The sequence below is a fragment of the Schistocerca americana genome, chromosome 8 (assembly GCF_021461395.2).
Source record: "Schistocerca americana isolate TAMUIC-IGC-003095 chromosome 8, iqSchAmer2.1, whole genome shotgun sequence".
In the NCBI taxonomy this organism is placed as follows: domain Eukaryota; kingdom Metazoa; phylum Arthropoda; class Insecta; order Orthoptera; family Acrididae; genus Schistocerca; species Schistocerca americana.
Window position 1 is genome coordinate 96564466 of NC_060126.1, and position 16223 is coordinate 96580688.

At 46.1% G+C, this 16223-nt stretch overlaps 1 protein-coding gene across 1 annotated transcript in view; it reads right to left on the reverse strand.

The window, feature by feature from the left end:
• Nucleotides 1-16223, reverse strand: part of LOC124545504 (nucleoredoxin-like) — a 247508-nt gene that overhangs the window by 173308 nt on the left and 57977 nt on the right. Inside the window, exon 2 of the mRNA XM_047124447.1 lies at nt 6321-6421. The gene's annotated coding sequence lies outside the window, so the exon portion shown is untranslated. The remainder of the gene's footprint in view (nt 1-6320; nt 6422-16223) is intronic.

The window sequence follows — 16223 nt, forward strand, 5'->3', positions numbered from 1 at the left end:
CCGTCTGGCGTTAACAGCACGTGGACACGCCAACATCCCTTCGTTTGCTAGTGTTTCTCTGCACGCAGGAACCTCTTACCGACGTCATTGGCCAGAAAGAGAATCCCGTTTATTTCCTTTATGTTGTTCTTTTGCCGAGCAGCAAAAATTTATTTTCGAGTATTTTCAATTATTCAGCCGAGTCCAGATTTTGTAAAACTATCAGTTACAGTTCCTAGCGGTTTATTATTTTTAGTTTGTCATTTAAACGGGAACGGGACTGACGTTAACGGAACAATGTGAATTTTTGACCCAAATATATTTCCGAGTAAATTTATGTAATACTGATCTCAAGTCGAATGTTGTTTACAATACCAAAGTGTTTTTTACTAAGCAGAAACACTTAAGACGGAAAATTTACAGTTCATGGACAAAAGATGCGAAGTGATACCGGCAGATTAAAACTGTGTGCCGGACCGAGACTCGAACTCGGGACCTTTGCCTTTCGCGGGCAAGTGCTCTACCATCTTTTTTTTTATTTTATTTTATTTTATTTTTTTTTCACATAACTAAAACCGTGCTAATAGTTGTAGAAAAAGGCATAAAGAAAAAAGAAAGAGAACAAACTGCGGGGCGAAGGAAACCATGAAACAAAACTGAAGGGTGGAATCCATACCACCATTAACCAGTGCTACATCTTGCACCGGATGGGGAAACTAAAACTGCGAAGACCTTTTCGCACCGGGGACAAAAAGAGGAAATGGGGCAAATACTGCTACAGAGTGTGAGGGTTCACAACGAAACTCTCCATCTGCTGTATCATCCAGGTATGACTTCTCGTAATGATGAAAGTAGATCCCACGTCGTACCGTGTAGTGTTCTATCATCGTATTGTAATTTTAGCTTCTCTTACCCGTGATGTTCCAGCTACGTGGAGGGTCGTGGAACGCACTCCACAAAAAATTGGAAAAATATTGTGGATACTTAGGGTTACGGAGGATCTTGCAATGTCGTTCCTGCAAATAGTTCCAAAAGTCTAAAGTGTCCTTAGTGCCGTCTTGAAACAAATAATGCACTGCATGTCCACGAAGCCACGTCATTGCATTAGTTTTAGTGCGTGGGTAATACGTTTCATCCGGGAATAAGATAGTCTTGGGGTCAATATGATTCGGCGTTACCCGAAGGAAGTATGCTGACATTTGCCTCACTAAGTGCCACACTGCCGTAGACTCGCCACAGCTAAGACGGTGTTCATCGTCGTCTTGAACGCCACAGTACGTGCACGTGGGTGAGTCCACCATGTGGATCGCATGTAGCCTTGATCTGGCCACCTGCTTACCGTTGACAGTGATATACCACATCGACGTGACGTCAGTGTCCAGTGTTACGTGGTGAATTGTCCTCCACACTACTCGCCAGTTGACGTTCGGGTGCTTACTCTCCACGACGTTATCGGGTCGTCCACGTTGTAGGACCCTATAAACCGTCTTTGCCGTCGCCAGTTGAGTCGCTGGTAAGGCAAGTCGAACGTAACTGAGTTCGAGGTAAAAGACACCGATGTAGAAGAGCGAGGAGGGGACGTGGTGTATCGGCACAGGCGGCAACAAGGAGGGCGGTGCTAGTTCTTCTATTAACAAACTGGTCAGACTGTCCGGACGGCGGTGCCGTAGTTTGACTAATGTGCTCACAAATAGGGCGACCGCTCTGTCATAAACGTGATAAAGGCCAAGCCCTCCCCGATCCGGAGGAAGGGTGAGAGTCTCATATTTGATCTTGAAAAGCATTCCTGAACTCACGAAGGACCCAAAAGCCGCATGTATACGGCGTGCTAACATCACCGGTATAGGTAATATCTGGGCGATGTGCGGAATGCGTGACGCTAAATGTGAGTTAACGTACTGGGTCCGTTGGACGATGTCCAGGGCTCGTAGGCGGTTGTTGGCAATTCCAGTCCGAACATTCCGTAAAAGCCGTCGAAAGTTGTGAGCAGCGGTCCGTCGTATATCGTTTGTAAAGTCAATGCCGAGACATTTCAAACTATCTCTGAGCTGTAAGGGGGTGACACTGTTCTCAGACAATCCGACCCCGATGTTCATCGCCACCGATTTTGCGACGTTGATACGACTACCAGCGGCCATGCCATATTTCGTTATCCAATTTAGTGCGCTAGCGGTGTCGTCACCGTGGCGGATGACAATCACCAGGTCGTCAGCGTACGCTTTACACCGGAAAGTGTGGCCTCGTAACGTCATACCCGTTAGTCGTTGGCGCAGGCCGCAGAGGAGAGGTTCCATGGCCACAGCGTAAAGTAAAGTGGACAGAGGGCACCCTTGGCGTATCGATCGAGAAATGGTGAGGGGCTGCGAAGGTCGGCCGTTGACGATCACCTTGGACGTCGCGCCACGGAGGAGTCGCATGACGACAGTGACGAATGGCTGTGGGTACCGCATATGTTGGAGGACCGCTTCCAAATAGTTGTGGTCCACTCGGTCGAAAGCTTGACTAAAATCGATTGCCGCCAGTGCACCCTTCAGACGACATGCCCTCGCCAGTGAGATCAAGTCACGATATTCACTGAGTGCTGTTTGAATATTATTGTCGCCTCCTAATGACGTTTGATCGGGTGAGATAACATTTCGTAGGGTCTGGCGTATCCGCGCCGCCAACAGTCGAGAAAAGATCTTAAAGTCGCAGTTCAATAGCGTCAACGGGCGGTAGTCCTGCAGTCGTGAGCCACCGGACGGTTTGTGAATAGGAATAATCATTCCTTCCACAAGGGCCGCAGGGAGCGGCACGTCCGGGGATAGGAGTTCGCGACAGATGTCCGTCCATCGGGAGGCTAATAAATATTGAAAAGTCCGGTAAAATTCCAAGGGGAGGCCATCAGGACCCGGAGACTTGTTGACAGCACCTTTTCGAAAGGCGTCGATCACTTCTTCTTCTGTAATTTCTTCCATCAAGGCCGCTTCCATTGCCGGGGTGACGGTGCCGTAAATCGTCTGAGAGACGTCCTCCAGTGCTGTCGGATCAGGGGTCTGAGCGGAATAGAGTTGGGAGTAATGATTGTAGAACGCTGTGTTTATGTCGTGTTGCGTGGTGAGGCGATGACCGTCCTCCGTGTCGATGAAGCGTATCAGCGCTCGTTGGCGTCGTTTACGTTCACGAAGGACGTGGAACATTGACGGGCGTTCGCTCGGTATCCGATCCTGCGTCCTCGAGCGGATGACTACCCCCTCTAGGTGGCGTCGCATATGAGCGAGGATCTGAGCCTTAGCACGGTGGACCGCCGTTTGTCGTTCCGGAGACGGCGCCATAGCATCGCAGTCGCGCAGGACCCGGAAGTAAAAGTCGAGTGTATGTCTTCGCCAGGTAGCGTGGTCACGACCGTAGGTTATCAACGTTCGCCTCAGTGCCGGTTTGGCGCAGTCCAACCACCAGCGGATCGTTGTGGGATATGCACGGAGGCGATTTTCACACGAATGCCACGTATCCTCAACGGCTTGGCGGCAATCCGGGTACGACAGGTGAGCGATGTTTAATTTCCACGGGCTGCGGCTTCTCCACACTTGTTGCCGCTGCAGGGTGACGGCACAAATGTAAGCTGAGTGGTCCGAGAATGCTGCAGGCCACAGTTCCGCATCCTGTGTTCCAGCGGCGAGAGAGCGTGAGACATAAATCCGATCGATACGACTGGAAGAGTGACTTGTGAAGTGCGTGAATCCCGGTCGGTGGCCGTGAAGATGTTCCCAAGTGTCCACCATCTGCAGGTCTCGAATTAGCGTCCCGAGTTCCGGGCACGGATTATGTCGTGGGAGTTGATCTCTGGGCGCCAGTACGCAATTGTAGTCACCTCCAAACACCAGATGGTCGTGGCGGCCTTGGAAGAGCGGGGCGACGTCTTCCGCAAAGAATCGTGAACGTTCGCGACGTTTGTCCGTCCCGGAAGGTGCGTAGATATTGATAAGGCGGACCCCCAGTACTGTGAGTGCCATTCCTCTTGCCCCAGGCAGAAACAGGATATCGTCCGCCACTATCCCTTCCCGAAGAAGTACAGCGACACCGCTGCCTGTTGGGGAAGCTGGAGAGACGCAATCATCGTAACCGTACATGCCTGGGAAGTCGTCGACGTACACTTCCTGGAGAAGGGCGATGTCGATGGAAGCAGAGTTCAACATATCCTGAAGCAAGGATAACTTAGCGCGCGTCCGTATAGTGTTAATGTTTATAGTTGCAACGCGATAAGTTTGAGGTCTATCCACAGCATCCGTGTTGGCCATCAATACCCTGGTAAGGCTGTCTCGTCACTGTAACTGACGGCGGGAAAGGATCAACACTGGTGGGGTAAATTTCCCCCCGTGTCGTCCGACACGATGGGCAAGGAGTGTTCCTCACAGTCGTCCGCCCAGTCGCCGTGAAACACCATCGGCTGTTGGTGGCTGTTAGTGGCTGCTGCGGCACTCGGCGCTGACTCCATCGGCTCTGCTGGCTGGGAATCGGCAGCGGATGTCTGCTTGTGATCCTGCTGTGCTGTGGGGTCTGAGGGGCTGAAGCCGTCACTACGGCGATCTGTTGAGTTTGAAGTTACAGCGGCCTCTGTACCGCCGGTACCGTCGTCGGAATTTCCACAGTCCATGTCAGACGATCGCTGCAAACACTCGTCCGATGGAGCACGCCGCCGTCTCTTGTGTTTTCGCGGGGAACGCTGTTTACGGACGTGTGTTTCAGTATCTGAATGTTGGTGGATTTCGTCAGCTGCTCCGGTGTCTGGAAGAAAAGCCGCTGTCGGCACAACCCGTGGGTCAATGTCCATTCTGGCATCCACGCCTTCTTGCAAGGTCGATCGGTGATTATCTTCAGGTGGGGGCGCCGTTGTAGAGGCCGGATCCTGTACTGCAGAAGCCATTTTGGTCTCTCCATCGGGGGCGGCTATCGGACTACTGTCGTCAGCATCGGAAAGAGTTGCTGCCCGTGTAACTTCGGCGTAATTGAGAGGAAGGGTCGTCACCGTAGAAGGAGTCATAGATTCACCTGTCGGGATTTGAGTAAGCCGTCGTCGGAGACAATCCGACCGGACGTGCCCTTCGTGGCCACAACCAGAACAAGTGCGTGGCTGACCGTCATACATAATGATCGCCCTACATCCGCCGATGACAAGATATGACGGAACATGTTTGGTCAGTTCAATTTTAATCTGTCGTACCCCGTTAAGAACGGGGTACGTTGTAAAGGTGGTCCATTTTTCGGCCATATGGCTGATCACTCTGCCGTAGGGCTGGAAAGCCGCGGTGACTACGTCCGGTGGTACTTCGAAAGGGAGTTCGAAGACGCGTATCGTACGGAGGCCAAGCCCCGCGTGATCGATAGAGACCGCCCCAATATGGCCATCAGAATGTTTGAATTTAAGATCGTTCGCATGTGCGCTCACGATTCTGTTGCACACCTCGTCACTTACTAGCTTGACGTAGACAACACTGCTCGTGATAGAGAGATGGATACCAATTATGTCTCGCGGGTCAATTTTAACGTCGTCACGTAGAAAACGTTCCACTTCAAAAGCTCGCGGTCGTGCATGATCGGTTTGAAAACTGATCTTGATGGTGGTTTGTCTGTATGAATGTGCCATGTCGCGTCGGTAGTGATGGACTCTAAACTAGCGGCGACGAAGTAGTAAACAACTACGGGCACTCGCGACCGCGCGGACGGGACGTAAACAAGACGTCCTCGCCGCAGCGCTGCGGAAAGCAGACTGATCGCCCATCTGAGCTATCCAAGCACGAATGACGCCCCGTCCTCACAGCTTTACTTCCACCAGTACCTCGTCTCCTACCTTCCAAACTTCACAGAAGCTCTCCTGCGAACCTTGCAGAACTCGCAATCCTCGAAGAAAGGATATTGCGGAGACATGGCTTAGCCACAGTCTGGGGGATGTTTCCAGAATGAGATTTTCACTCTGCAGCGGAGTGTGCGCTTGCAGGAGAGCTTCTGTGGAGTTTGGAAAGTAGGAGACGAGGTACTGGCGGAAGTAAAGCTGTGAGTTGCTAGGTTGCAAAAATATGTGATCTGCTAACAAGGTATAAAAAGTTGTGAGTCGTTTTTGGGTAGCTCAGATGGTAGAGCAATTGCCCGCGAAAGGCAAAGGTCCCGAGTTCGAGTTTCGGTCCGGCACACAGTTTTATTCTGCCAGGAAGTTTCATTTCAGCGCACACTCCGCTGCAGAGTGAAAATCTCATTCTGATACCAGTCGAGTTTCTGAGCACACAGTAATGAGACACGGCTGCGTCTTTGACAGTAACGTAGTGACCACACGCGTAGCACAGCTGAGGCGAGCAGTGAGCACTCACCGGTCCGAGCTGACGAAGATGACCTGGAAGCGGTGGCCGCGGGCGCGCACCTTGTGGTAGGTCTCCACCAGCTGCGGCGTGAACGCCTTGCACGGCGGGCACTGCAACACACGGGCACCGCCGTACCTCATATTAGGGAAGCACAAACCACACACTAACAGACATCAACAGTAGCCGAAAAATTATCATATAAAGCGACAGCCTCCAACATAAACTAATAACTGAAGAAAACTGCAGCACACAGAAAGCCATAGTTGAAGGTAAAGAAATAATAAACCAAAACACAGATCTGTGCAACGGACCTTTGTTCTGTGACCTCACAGAACTGTCAGACGACCCATACCCATTAAAAACACCCCTACCCTCTCCCACACACACACACTCACAAGGTGGCCGGGAGGGGGGAGCGGAAGACAGACAGAGAGAGAGAGAGAGAGAGAGAGAGAGACCTCTCAAAGCCTACGGTCAAAACAACATCGGCCGGCCGCGGTGGTCTCGCGGTTCTAGGCGCTCAGTCCGGAACTGCGCGACTGCTCCGGTCGCAGGTTCGAATCTTGCCACGGGCATGGATGTGTGTGATGTCTTTAGGTTGGTTAGGTTTAATTAGTTCTAAGTTCTAGGTGAGTGATGACCTAAGATGTTAAGTTCCATAGTGCTCAGAACCATTTGAACCAAAACAACATCAAAAACTCCCGGCCAAACCATCCTGTTTTCGTATCTTCTAAACAGTGAGACAACGCAAGTTAAAAAGGCAGTTTCATAGTGAAGACACTGTGGAAACTGGTAAAAGTAAATGAAAACATATTGCATAGACACACAGACACACAGTTTTTCGCATAGAATGAAGTAATAATGTAAACCACACCAGTTTAACATTCCAGGCATAAATTTCGATGCAAATAAGTTTTCTATATTAAGTTCTCTTCCGTTTCAGAACTGTAAAAGAATAACAGCTACACTGAGCTACACTGCATTCTAGGTTGCAAAAATGTATGATCTGGCAACAAGGTATAGACAGTTGTTTTAGTTTGTGAATACTTCACGTAAATTCTCTATGTACAGTATATAGAGTAAAGAGAAATTTTGCCTGGTATCTGTGTACTAATAATAAAACTGTAAATCGTCAAGTCTGTCTGTCTATTTGAACACTCTAACCTCCAAAAGTACTACACAAATTTTCACGGGATTTTCCCAGGTGGTTTGCGTGTAGCTTGGGGCAACATATAGGATTCATTTCATGAAAATCGGGACACAAGAAACAAATATATTGTAAGTTAAAATCTGCTCGACTTAATAGATCGTGTGTTTAATCATCAGGCATAGTACACCAACGAACCAATAAACTGCGCCGTTAGTTTTGTAGTTCACCAAAGTACCAACACATGGCACTGTTAGTTTTTTGTTTAAAGTCAGTGAAAGATATGTTTTGGAAAGTTTACGTCAGTGACAGAATTAAGAGCCGCGACCCTATGTTTACAAATGTAAACAATTCAATGTACTTGGCTACAATATACGGATTTACTGATTTTGCTCTGTGTGTTAAAACTTGACAGTAGTGCTGAGCTGTGGCGGGAGAGGCGCCACTAGTATCTCTGACATGTGTACGATCAATTTCCTAGTACAGAGGTTTGTCTAGGGGCTTGGGCCGGCTCGGGATATAAGCGAGTACCGACTGCGGGTAGGGGGAACAACGCTTTGAGAACGGAAGGCGGCTGTGCGCGAGTCGGCGAAGACGGGAAGAAAGAACCGTCTGCTCAAAGCGGAGTCAATTAAAAAACAAACGATACCTTTTTTATATATTATACAATGTAGCTCACAAGCCTTTAAACAGGACGGTATTTATAAAATTATAATTATTACCTTCAAAACATAATCTGACGTAATAAATACTTTGTTTACTTGCAGTCGTGGCAGACACTGAATTCCCCGCGGCAGTACTGTGGCGTTAGCAGCTCGTGGTCTTTTGGTTGGCGTTGCTGACTCTCGTTCGTGGAAGAGTTCAATTCCCTGCCGTGTTGGCGTTTTTCTCTGCACGGTACTGCTGTGCGTGTTGACCTCACCATAATTAAATCCTCATCATCGATGGCCAAGCGGATAAGTGGCGTCAAATGATAAACAGACTTCCACCAGTCGGCCGAACACCTCAGAAGGGGACTCCCGCCCAGTGATGCCATAGGCACATTTAATGATACTGCACTAGCGGTTACACACGGTGCATACAAATAAAAATACTAAACGAGTTACTAACACTCTAAAAAACGTGTTTGCAAAGGAGGTAATGAGCGAGACAGTACTGACAACTCCATCACATAACAGTAAATATCTCTGTTGTCGTGGAATTCGCAATGTTCCCTTACTTTCTGAACAGGTCTCCTTAATGAACATTGCGACAAACTTTAATTGTATTTGTTATCTAGGCTCGAACGAGTATAGCTGTATTTCGCGAGCAGTGCGCTACCGTTTGTGCTATCCGATCCCCACGGAGGGCCTTACTGCCCTATTTTGCCACATCTTCCTCTCCACAGCTTCTAAACTCAGCAAATGTCATCCTCCAGAAATGTTCAACTAGCACCTCACGAAAGTCGGTCACAACTGGCCACAGACTGGAAAAACGAAGGGAGACCCGGTCTCAAGCCTAATCAACGACGAGGTCATTCAAGATGAAACGCAAATTCGGGCTGGGTGCAGGACAGGCAGGGAAATAGGACGTATCGTTTTTGAAGGAACCATTCCGAGATTTAGCTTCAGCGATTTAGTGAAACCACGAAAACATAAATCTGGATGACCGGAAGGAGACCGCTGTCCTCCGGAACGCAAAACCAATGTCCTGTCATTTTCATGGTTTTCAGTCCTTTGACAATGTCTTGTTACACCATTTCACCCAATTTGATTCTTCTCATTAGTTACTCGATCTACCCATTTTATGTTCAGTACAGTTCTGTAACACATTTCAAAATCTTGTATCCTCTTCTTGTCTGAAGTCTTGAAGTCTTTATCGTCCGCACTTAACTTCTACAGACGGCTACACTCCAAACAAATAGCTTCAGAACAGACTTCGTGACACTTGAATTTATATTTGATCTTAACAGATTCGTCTTTTTCAGGAATGCTTTTCTTGCCATTGCCATTCTACAATTTACGTCCTCTCTGCTTCTGTCATCTTCATTTATTTTGCTGCCTAAATAGCAAAACTCTTCTACTACTTATGGTGCATCAATTCCTAATCTAATTCCCTCAGCAGTGCCTGCTATAACTAGACTACATTTCACTAATCTCGTTTCACTTTTGTTGATATTCATCTTACAATCTCTTTTCAAAACACTATGCATTCCGTTTAACTTCCCTTCCGAATTCTTTGCCGTCTCTGACGGAATTATGTTCTCAAAAAATGTAAGATTTTTTATATTTCTTCTCCTAGAATTTCAATTGCATCTGCAATTTCCCGCCGGCCTTCCTTCACAGTTTGCTTAACGTGCAGACTGAATAACATCGGGGATAGGAAAGAACCCACATTATGACAATCGACTTCCGCTTGCGAGAGCATGTTGTTGAGGTCGTCAGCCTGCAGGCTTGTCTGATGCAACCGTCTACGCCGACTTTATCCTCTGCAAGCCTTGTCATCTGCGCCTAACTACTACAGCCTGCATCCACTTCAACCTGCCCTCACTCTATTGGAGCCTTGGTCTCCCTCTACGATTTTTACCCCCCACACTTCCCTCCACTACCAAGTTGATGACTTGATGTCTCAGGCTTGTCCTATCACTCGCACTCTTCTGCTGTACCCAGCGATTTGGACACCGCTACATACCGTCGGATCACCAGTGGTGGGCAAATTGCTGCGTTTATAGGGAGCCTACATACAGACAGAAAGTGAGCGTAGGTGGAATCGCAAGTGAATGGCTGATCAACTGCGACGCCATTTCTTTATTTTATTTTTTATTTTTTGCCGTTGGTTTCTTTCGAGTCGCATGTTCGCAGTGCTTTCCGCAGGATCACGTGACGCTACTTCCGACTCAGAATAAAGACGTCAGCACGCCTAGTGGAGGATGTGTTGCTCACGTTCGATGCTCAGAGCCTGCGTTCCGGCTTTTGTTTCTAACGCTGACAATTCCTACAGACTTAGATTTTGCGATTCGCACAACAACAACCCATAATCGACTACTTTCAGACTTGGATTCGAGTATTGCATTCTGTGCAGCCAGAATATTATGCTTAATAAACGTGCTGTGTGCCACTGCCCGAAATTTCTTTTAGCCGAACAGTGTTAGAAATTTCTTCTCTTCCCGACTGGATTTATCATACTCTCTTTGGTTTTACGGCAGCTTATATTTTGTTTCTGTTGAGTGCTTGTCGTCTTGTTTCTCAGGATGACAATATCCTTCTGAGAAGTCGCCAAATGTAGATCCGAATGGGAGACTATTTTGCCTCAGTATACTTGTGAGTATTCGCCGCAAGTAGATCCGAATGGGAGACTATTTCGCCTCCGTAACGCGTTATGCAACAGGATGCCATCATTATTAACTCGTGCAGTAAAGCTGCATGTCTTCGGGAAATGTAACACCTGTGGTGTCCCCTTGCTTTTCGCGGTTCACAGTACCAGCACAAGGCCATGTTGGCTAACGTTTCGCCCATACTGTTGCCCCGGAACTGCAGAAAATCTGCCTCTCTTGCCGAACCACAGGCACAGTATGCGTCGCATGCATCCAGTGAAAGCAGCGCACGGGCTCAGCGAGTAGACCACATGAACAGATGGTTGTCAATAAGGGATTAACACGTAGACAGGCGGGTCAGGGTGGATTAACGACCGTTTTATCTGAAGCACTGGTTAGTCCGTGTGAGGTTTTTAGGCGATTTTCCACCCACTTTTAGGCAAATATCGGGCTGGTCTCCGCTCTTCGTCTCGGAAGACACGACGCACGCACAGTTACAATACGAAAACGCGCAGAACAAAGGTTAAGCAGATCACAGACAGCTGCCGCAGGCGGCTGTCCTCTCTTAGGTCACCTGACTACTGTGGCGGCAACATTAGAAAAATTTCTAATACTGGAATAAATAACTAGCGAAGCACATGAAAATCGCTAAGGAGAAAAATAAGTGAGTGACAAACAAGCAGCTACAACTTTTCGCACTCAACTTACTCCCCACTGTGATTTTTAAATTCCTCTTTTGCGCTTAATAATCTTTCCCTTCCTTGTAATTTCTCTTCCTAGAACCTAGAGGCCCTCCGTCTCCCACCTTCAACAACTCTTGTCCCAAGGTCAACAGCCACGCAAATTAGTCCGTGCTCCTGAAAAATCTAATGAGAATTCGCTCTAAAGGGAACCTGTCCACGTGGGATGGAGAGCTATTCGCTAATTGCTGTCCCATAGCCCTCAGGCTGCGAGTCATTAGATGAGTCATCATAGAGACGAGGTACTTATTCATATCTAGCAAGAGGTGGAAGTGGGGGAGGGGGCCAGGCATTTAAGAAACCAAACCGGCTATCTGCTTCAGGAGAGGCCGAGAGATGCACTTGAGAGTAGGTCAATAATAGGCCCGGATGTCTGGAATAGCAGTTCACTGTATTACTGAAATACATACTGTTTGATGCAGGAACGACAACATTAAGACTGGTAGAAACAGATTTATGTGCAGACGTGTGAGCCAGAGTGAAACAGAATTGGTAAGCAAACCGCTGTAAAAAAAGCAAGCCACTATGAAACAGCCTAGATACTAGTCATAGTATGTGCATTACGTGCGATGTTACCAACTGATGTCTGATTCTTTCACTAGAGGGTGGAGTGCTTAATGCAGTCATATTACCTGAAGAGATTTATACGTGGTAACGAAACATTAAGCCGACGATTTTGCTATTACGTTGCATTAATAGTTCTGTAGTTGATGGTATGAGGCTAGATCAGTGGTCGTCAATCTACGGCCCCAATCGAGTATTCGTGCGCCCTGCGGTTCTCTGTCGTACATTATAATAATATGCATTTAGCAACTATCAGGCGAATTCAAAAACATCAGCTACCGTTAAAGAGTTTCTTAAGAGCGTAGTTTTATGCTCAGTAACAAAAAACAAAAATACTTACAGAGAGAGTAATATCGAAAGATGTGCTTCATTTTAACTGGCGTTGGTGAATTCGCCCGTGAGCTAAATACTTTTGGCCGCTTATCTCAGGGGCAGATGATTAAAAAGCGTAGCCACTACGAGATTAGAGGATGTCAGAGGAGGAAAGTTTCCTTGTATGTCTTGTAATGCTGACAACTCACTGGCGTGTGTACCTCGAACGATCAGTTGTTACGGTATAAATTTCAGACGGAAGTAACATGCATTCGTGAACGCGCATTACAGAGAAGGTCATCTTCAAATACGGTATATACTTGTAGATAGAAATATGAAATTAAATTAAGACTGTTGTAATGCAACGCAACGAGTAGAATCGAAATAACACTCAAATCATTTAATAAACATTTGTGATTGTGTCTCATGTTGCATAATGCATTCAAATATAAGCATAGTTACTGACTGCCGACCCCGTCAGGTCACGGGACTGCTGATTCCGAAATCCAAGATGTGACTGAGTACAATTTCTCCCGCTTTCAAATACGGAACCACGTACATCGATGGGTTCCATCGGTCCTCATTGTATTGCGAGGAAGAAAACAACCGTTGTTCTACAAACGCAAACTGCTAGCGGGCGGCAGCTGTTGTTCAATACGTAAACAATCGAAAGACACGGCTTCACGTAGCTTAACGGACGACTAATCTTTGCGTGAGTTGAAGGAAGATTTTGTCGACAATGATACTGAGGCTGACGCAATCGACGATTCGGATGTTGAGCCTGAATTCGTGCAAGAATAACTGTACCAAACTTCAAGTGAGTTTTTCTCATTTTGATTTCGTAGAACGCTCGTTGAAACGTTGCGTTCTTTTTTGGTGTTCCTTCATTTTCTGAATCACGAAACACTTTTTTTAGAGTAAATGGCTCTGAGCACTATGGGACAAAAAACAGCTATGGTCATCAGTCCCCTAGAACTTAGAACTACTTTAACCTAACTAACCTAAGGACAGCACACAACACCCAGCCATCACGAGGCAGATAAAATCCCTGACCCCGCCGGGAATCGAACCCAGGAACCCGGGCGTGGGAAGCGAGAACGCTACCGAACGACCACGAGATTGGTTTTTTTTTTTTTTAATTTAGAAATAGCAGGTAAACAACAAAGGCTTCAAGATAAGACACTCCAAACCAGTGCAGCGAGCGCAAAATAGCCATGTACAGTAAGTCTTATTAAAAGTGTTTCACACAAGAAAATATACTATGTGTAAGAAATATGTAAGAATTTGTATATGTGGTCCAGAAGTAGTAGTTTCAGGCTTTCATACAAGGTTAGCGACACAGTTTAATGTTGGCTAGTGTCTTTAATTTAAAAATTGAAAAAAAAAAACATAAAAATGGCCGGCATTCAATCTGAAACAGAACAGTCGATACAAAGTGTTCCAAATGGTGCCGAATATTAACAGTAAGTACCTGCCGACCGCCGGCTAGCTTATCGCACTCTTATTACAGCTGGTCTATTGGGGCTCATCAGATACTAATTAATGCAGGATACCAGTTCATAATAAAATCGGTGCATGCATGGACCGACTACCGCCCCACCGTGGGAGTATTGGTGACTGCTGCTACTGAAACAGTTTTGATTACTGACAAAACACTCCACAAGTGTGTTGCCACATTTCGCAAAGGTTTAACGTCAGGCTTATACTAACGTTTACACAGAAAGAAGCAAAGGTAAAATTACAGCAAAACAGAGTTAGTTATTGAATAGTGAATTTGAATACTAATTTTTTGCATGTTCCTGAGAGAAAAGAAAAATGACCATAATATAAATATGTTCCTTAGATACAGCCGTATTTTTCCCCAACTTTTGCAATCAATAAGTAACGGTATTATTTCCGGGATGGCGATATCCGTTGAAACAAAATCTTTGTGAGTAGCAGCGATATCACTGCCAGGTGAAACTGGTGGTAAATTGTCGCCACGTTTTGGCAGCCTAACATCACAAGGCGACTCCTTCAGAACTTACTGGGAAGATACCCATTTGGGTTTGTCACAAAAAGCAGTTACATTTTCGGCAGTCAACATTTTTTTCTCGTGGTACGATATTCTAAACGGAACCCAAGGAGAACAGCCAATCTCACTTTTTAACTGAACTTTGAGAAGACAATCCGCGCTTCAGCGATTGGGATAATCTGCCATCAGCAGCAGTTACGGCACCGTGTTGGTTTTTCTGCGTGATGAGGCCTCAATAGAACATGGAAAGCGACCATTTCGACCATAAGTCATTTAGTTCGTTTTTATTACTCGCGAATCTCGATAAGCCCTTGCCGAATTCAACGATTGTAGCACAATGTGCGATTATCACCATGGCCCAAGGTCAGCCAACCCGTCGCTCAGGTAACGGCAAAGTTTTCCACTGCAGCCGTATCATTTCTTTCCGGTCTGTGTGTGTGTGTGTGTGTGTGTGTCTCGCTCATTTAATTTTCTGTTGATTCTTGTTACCTGCAAGTAGCTTTTTATTCAGTTGTTCGAGTAGTGCCTGCCGGATTTGTTCTTCTGTCCACGTTGGATGATTTAACAACTCTTTGCCACCTTTTCTGTGCAGTTGTCGTTCGGTTACTATGATTCATTTGTGTGTACATCTGAAGACCACAGTATATCTGTTTCATACCAGTCCAAGAACAACTCGTTCCTGACTGGCGTTTGTAACGCTTCCTTCCCTCCTTCCTGTCCTATAACGTTATTCGCAGCTCCAAGCATGCCGAATGTGACTGAGCAGAATTATTGTACAAAAATAAATCTGTAGTATTAATTATTCAAGTCTGATGAAAGATTCTTAAATATTTTATTTTATACTTAATGTGCTATAAATCGATGGTGTTCGATGAAAGCATTTTTAAATAGCAGCTGATGTGGTGATTTACAAACCCCGTGAAATAAAATAAAAACACTGTCGATTTGGATGGCTGAAGCCCTAATACGCATCCTAGTCATCAACATCTAGCAAGTTTATTTCCTTTACCGCCCAAAATCTAGAAATCCATTTTTCTGCGACAATATTACCCGTAACCGATACGTGAAATCGACGTGCATATCTAGTTACGTTAGAAAGGGAAAGAGAGCACCTATGATCGGAGTCGTATCTTCTCGCTGTGTCACGCATCATTGTTCTTTTGTTTTTAATTTTTTGGCTTCCGGCAAGCGCACATACAGTCATCTACACACATGAAATTTTAATCTACAATTTGTTTCGAAAATGCAGAATGTACAGTAGTTTAATTCGTGCTCTATGTACCCTGCTACGAAGTTCCTGTCAAAGAACAGGTTCCGTCATAAAACAAATTTTACATCCACAGTATTGTGGAACGAGTAAACAAGACGAAAATGTAACACGGGATACACAGAGGTAATATACTGTAAAAAAATTTCTGGTAACACAATGAAAAACTGTAAATCGCCATTGGTACAGATTTGGGATATTCCCAGTTCAGTCCATATTAATGACTATGCATCTAAAATTACAATATACTGTGCTTTTGTATGTGCGCATGCAGGTCTATAAACACCATCTAGAACAGTATGCAATAACCGTACTTGGGTATTATAGGTATAGATACAACAGTATTCAAACACATATATATGTAGGAGGAACATAATGACATTCATGTATAAGCTGAGCGTTCAACATCCTGCTAAACTGCCTGTGGGAATATAATCAGTTAATTAGGCTTTTGTCTTCTCCTGGCATTCTATTTACCACGAGCATTAGATTAACACAGCAAGGAGCAATGTCGCGAAGTTAGTACTAGGAACGAACTCGTACAGTATTTAATACGTTGCAGTATCATCGGATGCT